The sequence below is a fragment of the Artemia franciscana genome, chromosome 11, assembly GCF_032884065.1.
Source record: "Artemia franciscana chromosome 11, ASM3288406v1, whole genome shotgun sequence".
Classification (NCBI taxonomy): Eukaryota; Metazoa; Arthropoda; class Branchiopoda; order Anostraca; family Artemiidae; genus Artemia; species Artemia franciscana.
The window spans coordinates 22,931,650-22,950,660 of NC_088873.1; the positions used below are offsets into that span (position 1 = coordinate 22,931,650).

A 19,011-nucleotide genomic window follows, 5' to 3' on the forward strand; every position below is an offset into this window, starting at 1 on the left:
AACACTAAAACAACGAAATTTTTACTTCAAAATATGCAGCATGATTTTATAAATCAGATTATCATGTTTCCTTCTATTGTTAACCACTGTTTTAAATCATTTCAAGTTAAATTTATATTCACAATTCTATTGTGCTTGCTCAAGTGAAACTGAATGTCATTAAGTTAGAGCTGCAAAAACCCATTGTAACAAAGAACCAAGGCTATGAAATATCACAAGAATTGATTAAAAGGAAAACACATTATTTGGGACCATCTAAGTGTATGCCTTGGACCATGGGATGGGGATACATCGTCAGGAAAGCAGCCATGATAATTGGAAAGAGCATAATATAAGGAATCTAATGGTAGACTAAGAACCCCAGTGCTCAAGCACTGCCAAATCTCAGACAAATATCTTGATTAAAATTTATTTTCTCTAATTATAGAAAACATTAACTACACATCCTAAATTCTTTTCATAATTTCATAGATAATTGATACTTGCAATTCCTTGAAGATACAAAGGATAAATACCCCATGGACTCGTTTTATGTGACAAATCCCAGATATTTAAAGGCTACATATAAGAGAGCTGTAAAATTAAACTTATATTTGATCCCATATTTTAGAAAAAAACTAATGTTAACTTTATTATTTCCTTTGTCAGGGTAAAAAAAAACTTTTTATAAGGTTTATTGTCCATATTTTTAGAACCTAAAAACAGGCAAAAATTAATCTAAGAAAAACAAAGTTTTTCAAATAAAAGTGAAACTAAAACTCAAAACAGCTGCTTTGCAATTTATGTAAAATATTTTTGAGAAACTGTTTCTAACAAACTTGCAAATATATTTGTTTGCAAACAAAGACACACACACACACACACATATATATATATATATATATATATACTAGCTGTTGGGGTGGCGCTTCGCGCCACCCCAACACCTAGTTGGTTTTTTAGTTTTTTTTTTTTACTTATGTCCTGGTCGTCATTTATACTCCCTGTGTCCCGGTCGTCATTTGTGTCTCGGTGCTTTGTTGATTGCTAATTTATATTATATTTATATTTATATTTTTTATATTTATTAATATTTTTTTAGTTTTCTTTTTCTCTTATTTTTCAGTTTTTTCCTTTTTTTTAGTTTTTTCTTTTTTAGTTTTTAGTTTTTTTTTGTTTTTTACCTTTTTTTAGTTTTTTTAGTTTTTTAGCTTTTTTAGTTTTTTTATTAGTTTTTAGTTTTTTTTTTTAGTTTTTGCCTTTTTTTAGTTTTTTCAGTTTTTTTTAGTTTTTAGTTTTTTACCTTTTTTTAGTTTTTTTTAGTTTAAAAACTATTTATTAGTTTTTTTTAGTCATAATTTTTGCTATTTCAGTCTTAAATAAATTTATTTATGTAAATTATCAAGTAATATTCATTCAATTCGGTGAATTTTAATTGCTTACATATTTGTAACTGTTTGCCTGCTGTTAATCTTTTAAAATATGAAAACTTAACCTATGAATTTAGTTATTTTAAACTTAAATGTGTAGGATTAATATCCATACTGTATTTAAAAGTTTTATTTTTGATATATGTACATAATTTTTGGCTAAATGGTACCAGTAATGTAAAAAATTCAGTGTCCTGTACAAGACTTTTTCAATTTTGTGTATGAGACCTTGACTTTTGAAAGTTAAAACATTATCAAAGTACATGTATATTATGAAAAATAATAAGCTAAGATTTAACTTAAGAATGTCAAAATTAACTATGTAGGGTTGAATAGGTTTTAAATATTCAAACTTCACAGACTTTTAAATGTAAACTTTTTATTTTGATATTTTGCATTTTTCTCTATCCTGTACAAGACCTTTACTTTTTGTTTATATTTCAATGACACACAACAAAGATAAAAATAAAAAAAGGATCAAGATCCTCCAGAGCCATTGCTGGTACCTAGGGTGTTGAATTGACATTTCAGTTCCTGGTTGTTTTTACAGGAACAAGTAGCAAGCTTGTTGCCCAACCTTTCTGCAGCAGGTATTAAACCCTGGGCCCTATATTGCCAAGCAGAGCATCAATCCATTGTGCTACAATCATTGTGTTACAACAAAAAATAAGATTTATTATTTGCCATATATAGACATAGACAAAGGTTATATAACTGATTGTATTAAACTTCATTCAGCTATCAAATAGGTAATTAAAAAAAAAAAAAAAACTACCTGAATGTCCTGTACAAGACCTATGGAATGGTTTAATCCCAATTTATGAGGTTTCAAAGATCTAAAAATGTATTTCTTAAATTTAGAAAACAATTCATTTATATGGCTTAAAAATTCTTTCAGATAATAGGAATTGTATTTTCAAAGCTAGAATCAAAGAAAAAAAACTGAAAACCAGAACAAATTATATTTTTTTTCAATTTAAATTGGTATAGATCTGTCAAGTAGGCAAACTTCTAAGCCTTAGAATTAGGTGAGGGTAACACAGCAATACCTTCACAAAGTATGCTTTTGGCCCTGGGTTTATAACTGGAAGTTCTATTTTCTTAACCTAACCTCTTTCTAGGATAGCCAAAAGTAGCTTGTCTAAAATTATATCAATATAAGTTACCTGTTAAGGCCTCTTTAAGGGCTTAAAAGGGACTTTGCCCCTGAAGCAATTATTATAACCTATGTGGAAACAGCATAAAAAAGGCATCAAGAGATCAGTTCAGTTTCTTCATTGCTAAATTAAGGAAGAAAGAAAAAAAAATACCCAATTTCTAGGTAATATGATGTAGATTTTATATTGATTCAACACTTTAAGTGGCGATTAGCTGCTTAAGTACTTGGAATTTTACCCAAAAGCTTTTAATTGTTTAGCCAGGTTCCTTCAGAAGCAGTAAATTAATAAATATTAACCAGATTTAATAGCAGTCAAGGTAAAATTTGGTGTAAATATATGACCATTCAACTACATAAGGGGGGCATGTCAAGAAAACAAGTCTTACTTCATAATATGGAAAATAATCAACTTGACATATTTTGAAGTGAGAGAACATTGCCATTGCTTCTTTCACTGTTGAATAAATTCTTTAACAAAATAATGAAAAACAAACATAGATTTCCCTCTATTTACCCATTTTCAAATAGTATACATATAAAGTTAAACACAATCACTGCCATATACCAAAAAAATATTAATAGGCATATATTGATAAATTAGGTTACGTTAGCTAGATGGCTCTTGGGTGTTTGTTTTATAAAGAATTTTCAAAACTTGGAGAATAGACACAAATATTCAAAATGTGATTGAAAAACTGGAAATACAACAAAAGGAAAGTAATATTAAAAGAAGAAAAATTCCAAAAGTATAGCTGTGTAAATTGTAGGGGTAACCATTCTTCTACTTCTGGATTGTGTAGGTTAAGAGATCAAAATAAAAATATTTTAAAATTATCTCAAGAAAAAAATATTGGCTTTAATATGGCTTCCATAGCATATAGATCCTATGCAGATGCATTAAATAAGAAAAAGGCCATAGAGATCAATGAACAAAACCAAATCCAAAAAGACATTCTAACAAAGCTAGTGATTTTTGTTTCAAGTGCACCAGAAGTGGTTGACTTGAGGGACTTGGAATTACAAGAAAGGGTCCAGAAGTTATGCTCTCTTGTGAAAACATTATTCAATGAGAAACTAGAATCAAGTGAAATTCTAAAGCTAATCAACATAAGCCCTTAAATGAGAATTTTATCTTTCAACACTCAATCAGTCAAAAGAGTTAAAAAGGACTTAATTGAAAACTTTGCAAAGAATAAAGAAATTGATATTATCTGCCTACAAGAAACATGGCTGACAAGCAGAGATACATGTTTAATGAAAGATTTTCACATTATTCGAAAGGATCGAGAAGAAGGTAGAAGAGGCAGATTGATTACAGCCATCAAAAAGACAGTGTACCATCAGGTATTAAATTTTGGATCATTAGTAAGTCAGAAGGTAGAAGTGTTGTTGTGTAGAGTTTATAGATATAGAAAACCAGCACTGATATTAGCCAATGTGTATAACCCAGAAGGAAACAATATGGATTTGGAGACTGTTTTTAATTTAGTAAAAAATGCTGTAAAACCAACAGAAGAGTTTTTAATAGTTGGGGATTTTAATGCCCACTCTGATATTTGGTGTGGTTGTGGAAATAAAAATGGTAGTGGAAATGCCTTGGAGAAAATCCTAGAAGGACAAGATGAAATAATTCTTTTGGCACATTATGGGTTACCCACTAGGGCAAATCCACACAGGGGTTTATATTCAACAATTGATTTAGCCTTTGCATGTGGTAGAATGGCAACTAAGACAGTTGTCACATCAGAAATAAATAGTGACCTCATCAGTGACCACTTTCCTGTAATTGTGGATATTGAAGGCAAAATTGAAAGCCCAAATATTGATAACCAGCCAAGGTTCATTTTCAAAAAAGCTAATTGGAAAGAGTACAGAACAAGTCTGGGATCTATTGAACTGGAGAAAGAACTCAATTCTTTTCAAAACATAGAGGACAAAATTTGCAAATTCCAACAACTTCTGCTGGAGACAGCAGAAAAAATCATACCACAGAGCAGAAAAGGGAAGACTAGCCACAAAGAACCTATATGGTGGAATACTGAAAGAATACAAGAAAGCAATGATTAGGGCAGCAAACAACTATGGAAAAATTCTATCTACAGAGAACTACATTAAACTAAAGCAAGCTAAAGCAAAATTTGTAAGAGCCACAAGTGATGCTCGAAGTGATTCATGGACAAAGTTTGTAGAGGGTTTAAATTTTAGAGATTCATATGGGAAAGTCTACAAATTTATAAAAAGAATGGGTAGTAGAAATAACCCTCCAAATCCAAACACCCCAGTGCAATTTAATGGAGAGCTAATATTTGATGACAAGAAGAAAGCTGAAGCAGGAGTTAGGCACCTAAGTCAGACCATAGGCAAAGAGGATCCATTTATTATGACGTCCTTCACTCTAAAGTATTTTCTAAAGCAAGAAAACTTGCAGAGGAGGAAAGTAATGAACCATACAATTTGCCTTTCACAGATGTAGAACTAGAAGTTGTGTTAAATAAATTGCCAGAAACAGCCCCTGGGCCAGATAGAATCCACCCAGCATTATTGAAGAATCTTCCAACTAGATGGAGACAAGAACTATTGAAAATAATTAACGTTTTATGGAAAGAGGGAAGATTTCCAGATTGTTGGAAAAAAGGCATAGCTTTAATGATACCAAAACCAGGTAAAAATAATTTAATGGAAAATCACTGATTTATAACATTGCTGCTGGTTGTAGGAAAGATCTATGAAAGACTGGTCAAAACAAGGTTGGTTTACACAGTGGAAAAAACACAAATTCTTCAGGATATTCAAAATGGATTCCGACAAGGGAGAAGCACAACTGACAGTCTTCTAAGCATTTTGAGAGATTCACTCTATGCATTAAATAACAGGAAAGTCATGATACTTATATTTCTAGATGTTAAAGGTGCATTTGACAACATTGTTCACTGACAAATATTAAATGGACTTGTAAAAGCAAACATCCAAGGCACACTGATTAATTTTTCAATAGAATATATGTCTGGCAGAGAAGTTGCTGTACTTGTTGGAGAGTCAAAATCAGAAAACAAGGTTCAAATTAAAAGAGGAGTTCCACAGGGGAGTGTCCTTGGTCCTGATTATTATAACATATCTGAACATGACATTCCTATTAAAGATGATGCATGCAATGGCTGTATTTTTGCTGATGACAATAAGACTTGGACTGTCCAGGATACTGTAGAGGAAGCTGAAAAAGAAGCCCAACAAATACTTCTCCAAATAGAAACATGGGCAAGTATGGAGAAAATATAGAAATAGTAAAAGAATATAAAGCGCTAGGGATAATACTGGACTGTAAGATGAGATTTACCAAACATATAGAAAATCTGAAAATATCATGCCTTAAAAAGACAAATCTTATGAAAATGATGGCAGGGGGGAGGTATGGAGCTAACCCAGCAGTAATGAGAGAATTTTATATCAAGTATATATGACCAAAAATTGAATATGGGGCCACTATATATGGCAGTGCAAATGAAGGTCAGCTAAATAAGTTAGAAGTTATACAAAACACAGCTATAAGGATTGCTTTTGGCGCAAAACATACCACACCAATTCCATTCTTATGAATTGAATCTGGTATAGAAAAACTGTCAACAAGAAGAGATGTACTATTACTTAAATATATTCAAAAACTATGGACAGCAGATAAAAATCATCCAATCAAGAAACATATTGTCAAGCATGGACTATTCCATACCATTAACCCAAATAAACTAAGGAAACATCTAAACCCATTTGACAAAGCAGAAGCACTGATGAGAGTAGAAGGCTTGAATTTCTCTATTACTAGAATGTTGCAATATAAGAAACCCATAGAAACCCCACCATGGCTTTGGATGCAAATACCCTGTACCATAGAAAAAATACTAAAAAACGAAAGAAATCCACTATACACAAAAATGGAATTTAACAAACATATCACAGAAGAATTTCAAAATTTCTGTCTAATTTATACTGATGGATCCAAAATAGAAGGAAAGGGAGTGGGAGCTGCAGCTTTTGTTCCTCAAAAGAACTTAGTGGCATCCAGATCTCTAGGACAATACTCAACAGTCTTTGAAGCAGAAATTGAAGCAATAGAGATAGTGCTTGATTTAATCCAAAAGGCCACAATAAAGGACAAAGAAGAAAGAAAATTCGCTATTTGTAGTGACTCAAAAGCTGCTATACTGAGCTTACAAAATTTTACTTCAAACCAAAACCAAGAAGTCAGCTTTTGTTACAACACACTTCTCCAATTGCTCCAAAATGGATACGAAATGCAGCTTGTATGGACACCAGCACATGTAGGTATACAAGGCAACAAAATGGCTGATAAACATGCAAAAATAGCAGCAGCACAACCCCTTGACTGTGTAGAGGGAAATGAATATAAGGAATTGAGAGCAATCAGAGGAGGATTGAGAAAAAGAAGATTTGGACTTTTGAAGGATTTGATCCATGATCAGCTTGTAGCCCAGAAAAAACATAACCACTTTGATAATAAAATTTATAGTAAGTTGAAAAAGAGAAATTGTAATTTGTTATTCTGTTTCAGGTCATGTAAGTACTAATGCTAGACTATTTAGGATTGGGAAAATTGATAGCCCTGCTTGTGAAGCTTGTAATTTGTAAAATGAGACTGTACATCACTATCTAATTGAGTGTCCTTTTTATGAGAGACTTAGAAAGGATATGAGAATTATATGCCAAAGAGAAAAGCTAGGCAGTCTCAATGTTAGTCTTATGCTTGGGATAGGGATCAATGATGATGTTATAAGACTAAAAATGATAATGATGTTTTTGAAATTTGTGAAATTAAGTGGCAGAATGGATGATTTTAGCTAGGATTATACATTATTTTGATTGTATGTATATATATGTATATGTATATATATATATGTATGTGTAAATGTATATATATATATATATATATATATATATATATATATATATATATATATATATATATATATATAAAATGGGAAGGATTATATTTTTTTATATGTTCTAGTATTAAGGAATAAATATTGAAGAGGATGGAAAGGAATTATTTGCTTGTTTTGTGTTATTTGTGTATTATTGTTAAAAAAAAAATAAAAAAAAGAAAGAAAGAGGACTGAGAGAAAAGAGATTACAAAGTTTGTTTCAGATTACTGCATCAAGAAACAAAGAGAAAAGTGTGGAACAAGGAAGATTGTCTCAACAGAAGCTGAATTCTAAAGGAGATGTTAATAATCAACAACAACAACAACAATACAACAAAAGAAGTGAAGATAAAGATTCTCTATGGTAATAGCCTACATTTACACCTCAAATTCTAATTTAGCTACTTTTTGTTATCTTGGATAGGGCTTAGGCTAGGAAAAATGAAACTTTCAGCAGTGAATCAAGGACTAAATATTTACTCAGAGTAGATTTTGCCAATCTTTTAGGTTAGCCCTCTTCTGGTTTCCAAATCTTAGAAACTTGCCATCTTTCCTCTCTTGCAAAACTACTGCAAACTCACCATTATGGAGTTATTATATATTTGCATATTAGGTGGGGAGGTAAAGCATAGCATATATTAAATACAGCAATGGTTAGTTTACATATTTAATATATGCCATGCTTTACCTCCACCCCCCTAATGTGCAAATATATAGCCCAAGTTTGTTTCCAAACTATTATGGATTCATGATTTCAAATATCTAATCAACAAAAATGGAAATGGTTGCAATTCTGTATACACAAATACAAGAATATTTGGGCCAGAATAACTCCATAATGGTGAGTTTTGTTCATATTAACAATCATTTCATGACCCAAAACAATTGTTCATGTAATACCAACATTGACTGGCATTTCCTTTCTCTGGTTCTAATTCCCTAAAATGTAATTTCTATTATTTGAGTAGATTTTTAGGCTAGATCAGTGTTTTTTCCCCCTATATTTGGGAAATACATTTGCAGATCTTTGAAACCTTATGAATTGGAACTGAGCAAACTTGTGAAGCTGAAAATATTTGTCTTGTACTTCAATTAGGTAGAAGATCTATTCTGCAATGTTTCACTTTTATGACACAGAATTTTTAAAGGTCATATAGGTCAGGTGCCTCTAAAAGGAGAAGGAGTAGAGGTAAGTACTTCAAAATATCTTCCAGGGACATGTTTTAGCCTGTATACCCATTCCCTAAAGTTCTATTGTCCTAACCTATCCCCTTTTCAAGATAGCAAAAGTATCCAAACTAGAATTTTACTGCAGGTGATTTCAGAATTGACTTTTTTCTTGATTAGATTTGGTAGAATTTTGTAAGTCTGTATACAAGCCATAATTATAGATAAGGTAGGGTGTCCCTGTGAAATACCACAAGTAACAAAAAATGTAACCTGCAATTACTTGAAGTAAACTATTTTTGAACTAGTATCTTGATGAAGCCAAGCTTTTTATATTATTAAAGCGTCAAATACTCTTTATGGCTCAGTGAATTGCGAAAGATCCTCTGTGTACTCTTTATGGCTCAATCAAGCACGTTTCATATATTTAAACTAGACCATAAATTGTGCGGCCATAGCGGAGTTGCGGTTAGGTGGAAAAATAAATCACTATATTCTTGGAAAAGAAATAATGAAATCAGTACGAAATCACTGGATTCTTGAAAAAAGTGCTGAATTAGCAATAAAATCACTACAATAGCAGTTTTGATAAACCAATTGGTTTTGCAGTTTAAAATCACCGGTTCTAGTAGCGGTAAATGTATCACAATTCATATAATTGACTTACCAATGAAGTGAACATACCACTCAATGCCTTTTTAGGCTCTTTATGAATATGGTAATTGCTTCCATCGCAAATTCAAATTTAAGTACTTTCTGACCTAACCTGACCATAAATAATTCTGGCACTGAGAAAACGTAGTATTATTTTGCTGAAAACGACGCTGAGAAAACGTAGAATTATTTTGTTGGAAACGACTGATAACTCGTGTTAAAATTGAAAATTCGTCGTATTTAAGAGCTCAAAAAGCAATTAAATTTGAATTTGCAATACAAATGATAATTATATGTGTAAAGACCATAAAAAAAGCATTGAGTGACATGTTCAAAGTTTGAAGCCAGTGTTTTAAGTCTTTTCTATACCCCATATTTTGGTCATTTTTAAGAGCTCAAAAAAGTGCTGAAATTTTAGTTTTCGATAGAAGCGATTATTATATTCGTAAAGGGCATAAAAAAGGAATTGAGTGGTATGTTCACTTTATCGGTAAGTCAATTATATGAACTGTGATACATTTACCTTAGTAGCCTATAGACTCTTCCACTTGTTGTATCAATGTGAGTAACTTGTTCCTTTATTATGTTTAACACAAGATACCGACCAGATGTTGCAATTATCCACCTAAATTTTCAAACACATTTTTATTTTGGCAAAACATACAGGGATTTTTTAAACACCTTTAATATGCAAAAAGAATCGAGAAATTTTCCTTTGTCCATTTGAGACCCCATTTTTTCCCCTGTGCACTTAAACCTGGCTCCTCAGTACAGCCTTGGGAATTTAGCATCCCCCTAGGCACCAGACGTGTCCGTAGGTGGCAGATAGGGGAAAATCCTTTATATATAAACAATACCTCTGAATGTTTAATAAGGAGGAATTGAACAGGGGGGACCAAGCCTTCGGGGGTTCATAAAATGAAACTGAGACACTCATGGATGGGGGATGTAAATTTTTCCACAGGAGGAAGGAGACCCCTGAAGGAGGAAGGAGGGCCTACCGGCGTGTGGACATGTCCTGGCAGAAGCCAAGCCTCCTTTCATCAATGAGAAATTTGTATTGGCCAAGCAGGACACCAAATAGAAAGGCTCTTTATAGGAGAACAACGTCAAGGTTTGGAAGAACTCGTACACGAGTCAACGGCCCCTGCTAAAGACACGGAGGTTTATCCGCCGGATTCCTCTTGTAGTGACGAAGACTCAGAAAAAATTTTACAGCCAACTCCAAACTCCATTCCAAAAAGACCTAATTCTTGTCATTGAAGACTTTAATGCAGTAGTGGGCGCAAATTCCGTCGGTAATAAAGACATCATGGAAAAATTTGGATACGGCACCAGAAACAGAAGGGGCGAACGACTTCTAGAATATTGCTGTGACAACAAGTTAGTATTCGCCATCACTTTTTTAAAACACTGAAAGTGACGAATAGTCACGTGGAGATCGCCGGATGGAACTACTAAAAATTGCATCGATTATGAACTCGCCCCAAAATACTGGAAAACTAGCACACTTAACACAATCTTTCTTGCAGGAGGTGACTTTGACAGCGGTCACACACTGGTAACGGCATTTTTCCACCTCCGTCTGAAGTTGGCAACAAAACTCCAGAAAAAAGTCCCGAGATTCTGAAAGACGAGTCAACTCGCAACCGCTACCAGATGGATCTTGATTTGGCTCTCAAAATTGTCTTAGAGAATTCTTCAATGAGTCTAAATGAAATAAACGTAGACATCATAGTCGACAAGAGCACCGAGATCTTCATACAGACAACTGGGACAGTCCTTGGAAGGGCCGTCCTGGCCGAGTGGGTTGGTGCGCTGGATTCGGGATCCCTTGTCTGAGAGGACGCGGGTTCGAATCCCGGTGTACCCAATTCTTCAGTTTGGGACGGGGGTCAGTGGCGAGACTCTGTAAGCTTAGCCAGAGTCGACCCAGCTCTAAATGGGTACCTGGAGAAATCTGGGGAAGGTGAACAGGAAGGGTGTGCGAAAGCACAGGATGGCTGGCCCCCAACCCCCCATTGCACTTCCTGGCTGAAGGGCCAAGAAACGGAGATCAGCACCGCCGGTACGGACTGTAAAGTCTAATGCCGTATCCTTTACCTTTTTTTTACCTTTTTTTGGAAAGGCTAACGGCTCCGAACAGCCATGGATCACCGATGAGATCATTCAGTTGTGTAAAGACAAGCGTGCTGTCACTAATAGGCAAGACCCAGAAAAAAGAGACACTTAGAAGCATCATAATCGGCTAAAGGAAAAGAAAATCAAACGCGTTTTAACCGCGTCCATTCATAACAATTAGGACCAATGAGAGCATGAATTTCAAAGAGACAATACCCATGCTGTGAACAGAAGACTACGAGAGCTCTCGAGGCGCCAAACTACACTTACGAATATGTTTCTGCATAAGTACGAGACTCCCATCAGCGACGCACCAAGAATAAGAAAGAGGTGGGAGCATTATTTTCAAGAAAAGTTGAATCCCCAAATCAGTCCTGACCCTACCGTTCTTAGGAATTTAACAATCTCCCCATCAGAAACAAGCTCGCCACCGCCAGAAGCGAGATTGAAGCTCCCTTGAAGTCACTCAAACCAAATAAATCACCTGGACTAGATGGATTGCAAGCAAAGCTCCTGAAAGTCGACTCAGAAGTTGTAAAGACCTCAATCACAGGATTGCCAAAACTGTCTGTCACAAGGAATATTCCCCGAAAACTCGGTGTTCTGCTAAAATAGATCCACCACATAAAAAAAGGGTCAAAAGCCAAATGTGACAATTACCGTCCAATCAGCCTGACAAGCAAACCTGCGAAAGGGTTGAGCAAGATACTACTGGACAGAATAAAAGCATTAACCAGTCACATGATCCCTGAGTATCTGGCAGGTTTTCGAGCGAACCGCGGAACGATAGATCTGATTTTGTCATCCGTCAAGAAATGGAAAAAATACCTTGAATACGGTCAGGACCTTTATGAACTCTTTATTAACTTCAAGCAAGCTTTTGACTTAATTTGAAAGAAGTCCTTTGGCATATATTTGCGTATGAGTGGTTCAGAAGCCACTGCATTGCGGTATCCTGTCAAAAATCGTATCACTCATTTGTAACATACATGAGTGGTTCGGAAGCAAAGTACAGACAGTAGAGGGAACGACCGACGTATTCCGAAATTCTGCTGGTGTTTTGCAAGGATGCATTCTCTAACCTCACATGTTTAATCTCTTTTCACATGTTTAATGAACTTATAGCTCACTTCGACAACATTACATTGATCTGTTGTGGGCTCGACATGCCTTCACTCCAGCGGAAGTTTGAAAACATCATAGAAGATACCTATCTTTGGATGTATGCCATCAAACTAGTCATCAATGTCAAAAAATCTTGCATCCTATTATTTTCTAGGGTAGAAACCCTTCACTCAAAAATAACAAGAATTTTGACTCGTGGAAAGGTTCAACGACCTTTGAACGGATGTACAAAATACTTAGGAGTAAAAGTGGATGAAAACCTTTATTTCCTTCCCCACATCCATGCTGTAGAACTAAAGCTTTCAAGGAATCTATGCATCATGAAGAAACTGAAGCACATATTCCCACGTTAAACCCTTACCCTTCTCTAAAATACACTCATCAAACCCCATCTACAGTATTGCACAAATATATATCATTCAACGTTTAAATCCCACCCTAAAAAAAACTGGATTCCATACACAAGAGTGCCTTAAAGATCATCAAACACACAGAAAACTATTCCTCGTTGAAATCACTGTTTGAGCTTTTCTGCTTGGTTTTGCTTTCAAATTCTTCTTTGGCGCGCTTCCGCCACCTTTTAGGAATCTATTCCGTTTGGTAGTGGGACAACATCTTCAAATTATAAGACTATCTGCAAAGATCCATATTCGACTTACGCCAACATTGAGGTCGTGTTTTTCGCGGGACATCGTCTGCGCTAAGGCTCACAATACCCTTCCATTTGAACTGAGAGGTAGGAGATTCATTGGTTCTTTCGCAAAGATAATAAAAAAAAATCTTGTTTTGAAATAGTTTAAATTGCATAAAGGATTTAAATGAATAAGAGAATTTACTAGTGATTAAGTATTTTTTAAGTAGAGATTGAAATGATTTGCCCTCTGGATGAAATGGTGGGGACTTCTAGGATGATATTGAAGGTAGGGGCCGTGGTTGTAACGAGAAGTGGAGGGAGAGCCATAGTGCGCAGTAAGTTTTGAGGTATTATGGGATTCAGCATGCGTTTTTGTATAGAGAGACTATCTAAGTTATGATTGTTATATTTTTTAGTGTAAGTTAGTAGTGATAGTAGTATTAGCAGTAGCATGCGTATATTGATTGTAGTCAGATGAAATTTCCTCTTTGAGTATTCTCTCATAGTTTCAATTTAATTTCTAAACTATTATTGGAGATAGACTTTTTTGACAATGTACATACAACTAGCGTCTTTTGATTTAGTTCAAATGTAGTAGTTGTTGTAGTTGTAGTAGTATTAATACCAAGCAAATTATATGTTTTTGATCATATCCCTTACCATCTTTTGAAAGTTCCAAATTAATTTCCTCAGTTGTTCCTGAGTTATGCCTTTTTAACAATACAAATGCACATTGATTTAATACAAAACTCCCCTCAACATTCTTTTAACCGCTCTCCTGGATGCTCTTTGTCTTTTTGGAAAGAAAATTTCAAACATGCATACTTCTCTTAGTAACATAGCCAATAATGTATGTCAACAGGAATAAATTGCCTAAATTACAGCCCTTTACCTTAGCACTAAGGGAGGGGGGGTTGACATCCCCAAACAAATAATTACTGGAACCCAATTACTCTGTTCAAATTTTTAAAAGAATAACTTAATAACTCCTGGAACAAAAAAAACTCTTAAAATTTTGATTGAATGTTTTTTTTTTGGGGGGGGGGGATAGGCTGCTCTCCATTCACTTTTGTTTCTTAAAACGGGCAATAGAAATTCATACTTCCATTCAAATGAATTACATCCGATCCAAAGTTTATACGACCATCCGTTCAATGAAAAATTATATGCCTCAGAGTATAATTTACAACCCTTGCTCATGGGCTCAGGGAGAGGGTGTAACATTCATCCTGAAGAAATTGCAACATGCTCTTTAGATTACTGTGAACATAATGTCTATCTTACAATTTAGATGGGATGCGTTTGGGAAAAAATTGTCAGTTAGGGGGCGAGTCTCACTCCATTATCATTTTACTTTTGAAAAGAAACAAGAGCTTAACTTAACTAGAACTGAAAGCCTTATATTCCCTCTGAGTCACAACTTACAACTCTTGCCCCCATACTCTAGGGGGGTTGTGTCAACCCCAAAGACCTTGTTATGTGATTTTTAGTTTTTTGAACAGATTGCTATCTGAAAATTGTTGTCGGATGCATTTGGGGAAAATGCAACGAGGCCAGAGGGGAGTAACTGCTTGCCAATCCCTTCAACTCTTAAAAAGGGCACTAGAACTTTGGATTTGAAATCCGATGTACCCCCTTCAAATTGTTATGCAACCATCCTTTCCATAAGAGCCTTTTATGTCCTGAGTCATAACTTACAACTCTCGCCCTGAGGGCTCTGAGTGGGTTTTCATTCTTAGAGACATAATTTGCAGATCTCAGAATTTGGATTTGACGTGTTTGAGGAAATGATGGACGTGAAAAGGGGGCTGCTTTCCGCCCAATCTCTTTCGAATATTAAAAAAGGCACTAGAGCTTTCAATTTCTAATTGACTTAGCCCCTTTCGACACTTCTAAGAAACCTCTTTCCATATGAAGTTCCCTGGTATATGAAAACAACCCCCTCAAATAAAAATAAATAAAGAAAGAAACCATTGTGCCCATATCGCTCTTTACTTTGGTACTGTTATTGTGCTGCCTACGATCTTTGGACAGTTCTGGACAAATGGCTGTCTCAAAATTGTCGTTCTCAAAGGCATAATTTCCGGACCTTTCAACTACAATCAACATAATGGCTGTCTCAAAATCCTGATTTGGTGTTTTTGGGGAAATGACGGGTATGGGTGGGGGGGGGGTTGTTGCCCTCCAATCACTTTCTACTATAAAAAGGGTACTAGCCCTTTTAAGTTCCAGCTCAATGAGCCCCTTTTGAATTTTCTATGAAAACTCATTCTGCACGAAGTCCCTTGGCTCAAAGAGAGCAAAATAAAAAAAAGCAATACATTGTTCCTACACTACTTTTCACTTAGGCAGCGCTATTGCGCTGTTTTTAATTTTCCCAGGAAACTTTGTCCAAGGTCTTAAGAATTATATATTTCTTTGAATGGTCCTCCTGTCGTTTATCATATAATAATGGACAATCTCTAATAGACATAATCAGTTTTTATTTTTGGGGAGGGGAAGTGTATGACGATTTTTGTTTCACAAAAGACTGTTCTATCATTGCACCAGAACAGACAGCGAAAGGCCAGAAAAAGAAAACTTTTTTTATTTGGAAAAAAGAGCATGTCCGAAATCTCAAGTATGCAGAATTAATTTCGCATCCGTCTGGAATTCTTCGAAGAATTCTCAGTCCGGACTAGAATTTCATTTGTAATTATCAGGGTTATGACGTCAAAAACCCCACGGAAAAAATTCTACGAAATTACAGCATTTATCTGAGGTTTTTCAGAAGAAACTAAAGAAAGATAGTGGCGATCCATATCCAAGGGTGTGTTCCAGGGACTTACTGTATTAACCGAATGGTTACTATTTCCGTTCCTAGCGGGAAAATGGTTACTGCCCAACCCACAGGGAACGAGAATAGTTACTGCCGGCAGTAACCGCAGTAAGTGATTTTCTTACCGTGCTCAAAAGAATGGTTAGCGCAGTAAGTACATAATTCCCCTTCTTCAACAAAAATCTCATTCAACAAAAAATAAATATGGACAAGAATGAAGTAATGGAATATGAAGTTATTTGCTTGGAAGAAGGTGGGACAGTGATTTTGCAAAAGAAAGAGGGATCTGAGCCAGGTTAGTAAATCACCATATTTTGGGATCAACATTAAAGGACACCCTGAGTAGTAAGCTATCTATTAGCAAGTAGGTTAAACCAATGAAAAACTTATTATTTAATTTAAAGATTTCCATGTTTTCTGGCATATCCAGGCATAATTATTACCTTAAATTGCCATTTGGAATCATTCTAAGGATTGACTTCTTCCAGGTAACATTGAGGCTCCATTAAATTGCCACATGGTAGCATTTTAAGCATTAACTCCTTTTAGGCTCTGTAAACAGGCCTAGGTGAAGTATTAGAGATAAGTTGAGGATTTATGGGCTGCCAAATCATTATTCTGAGACTGTCTTTAATCCTATTGAAGAAGTAGGCTAGGGTAGACTATTCAGAGTCTATTCCAAAGGATGGTAATTTTATCCAGTAAAATTCTAGTTGATTTACTTCTTGCTATCACTGAAATGGGTTAGGTTAGGAAAATGAAACTTTCAGGGATGGGTCTACAGGCTAAAGTATGTCCTGGGAAGGTATTTCAAAGTACACATCTCTACTCATTCTTGCTCTAGAAGGCCTTGATCTTTGATGACCTTCAAAATATTTATAGCTGAAGTTACATGTTTCCCATTGATTCTGCAAATCTATCCCTCTACCTCTAACTCCCTGTTAATTGAAGCAACTGTAAACAAAGCAAGAATGGGGGAAAAGGTAACAGGTGACAGAGTACATTGGAACTACATAATTTTGGCTATATATTTGCACATTAGGCAGGTTGGAGGTAAATTATAGTATAGAGATGCATGCTTTTCCCTTTGGTATTTAGGCTAAGTAGAAGGTCACTTGTACCTGATGCTGTCCGTGTTGTTTTTAGTTGGATGGGAAACATCCAAAGAAAGTTTCCTTTGAAAAGGAAAGGTGAGAATGCCCAAAAGTGAGATTGAATTTGTCAAAGCTTGGAGGTTTGCCCCTTCAGTCTGTTTAAAGGAAAATTGATTCATAATTGAAGCTTTGTTCATTTCAATCTTAAGGGTGACCTATATTTGTGACAATTCATTAAATGGTTGTAAAGGGGTACTTTTGTTTATTCATTTGTCTTCTTTGTTTTCTAACAGTTTTTTTAATCTTTAAATTGATATCCATTTCTTACAAATTTTTATTGATACCAGAGGTTCATTTGCAAGTTTTCACCTACTTTGTAATCCCTGGTCTCACAATTACATTTAAATTTACTGAAGCTAGGAAACATAGAGCTACTATCTATTTAAAGAAAATCAATGGATATAAGTAGGTTTTATTGTATTTAAGCCCTAGGGCCATGGCAATTAAAGACAAATTAAAGAAGATTAACTTTAAAATACTGGACATTAAATAAGCATGATAGTCACAAAGAAAAACAAATACCAAAATTATACTTCTGTGCTCAGTTGCCAACCTGAGCAACAGTCATAAATTTTTTTAATCTTGCAGAACATTCACTCCAATTACATTCACAAGCTATCTCTCATGACCCACACTCTTGTCCATACATCCACATTTCAGGGAAAAAGAAGGACCATCATACTGGTATTCTTCATTTTTACTCATATTTAATGGGTTTGAAAGAAAGTTTCTATGGCTAAGTCAGTAGGCCAGTAAAGGACCTGGTGGTCCTTTAGCCAGGTAGTGCAATAGGAAGCTAGGGACCAGCCAGCCTATGCTCTTGCATGCCCTTCCTTCTTACTGTCCCTAGATTTCCATCTGTACTCATTTAAAGTTAGGCCAATTTTAGCTGAGGTTAGTCATATCACCAACCCCTATCCAAAACAAAATAAACTGACAATGCCAGGAATTAAACCTGTACCCCTTGGACAAAGCATTCCAGCCCAGAGTGCCTACCACTTAGCAAGGAACACAAATTTGACCAGAGAACAATAATTATTTTTAAAAAGTAGAATATTGAAAAAAAAACTTGCTATAGTTGTCCCACTGCTATCCTGTAAATGACATAGGCCCATTTTATTTAGACAAATCAATTTAAGACAGGTATCAACAAAACTCCATCAGGGATTGTATATGCTTAAGATACAATCAAGCTATTTGAATGTTTAGTTATGTGATATTCTAGTCTTCAAATAATAAAAAAAGAGAAAAAGTATATGATCTATTTATTTTTCACCAGTTCATTTGAGCAAAATCATTTGTGACAGCCAAATGCCCATGGTTGGCTCAGAACCTCTCTAAATGCTCTGAAACCGAAGGAATAAAAAAAATTATACTAATCAGCATTAAACTGTCCCTTAAATTTAAACACATGCATTTAATTCGAAAATGACGCTACTGCTAGTCAGCTTACTGTGCCGTTCCCACTGGCTCTACCACAGTTAGAAATGGGCAGTTACCGCGCAGTTACTGCAGTTACTGAAAAACCGTCAGCTGGAACACACCCCAAAGCATAAGGAAGAAAGATCTGTTTCCAGAGAGATTTCAAATTTCAAAAATGTGTGACAAAAAAACTTCCAGTGTAAGTGGCTAAGAATATCTCAGTTTAAAAAAAAATTATTTGTGATCAGCAGCTTTTAGATGATTATTATTAAGGATGTAGATCTTCACCCTACTCAGTGATCATAGAGCTTTAATTGTATGATAACTGCTAAATACAATGATCATTGACTTCTTGTTCTGTTATTCTTGAAGCAAAAAAATTAAGCTGTTTCAAACAAAGAGAAAGCACAAAAT

At 34.9% G+C, this 19,011-nt stretch overlaps 1 protein-coding gene across 3 annotated transcripts in view; it reads right to left on the bottom strand.

Moving 5' to 3' along the window:
* LOC136032972 (FMR1-interacting protein NUFIP1-like) overlaps positions 1-9,144 on the bottom strand; it is a 34,776-nt gene extending 25,632 nt beyond the window's left edge. Inside the window, exon 1 of one of the 3 annotated variants that reach the window (XM_065713474.1) lies at positions 8,943-9,144. The gene's annotated coding sequence lies outside the window, so the exon portion shown is untranslated. The remainder of the gene's footprint in view (positions 1-8,942) is intronic. The other 2 variants (XM_065713476.1, XM_065713475.1) reach the window with 2 other exon arrangements.
* Positions 9,145-19,011: the final 9,867 nt, after the last annotated feature.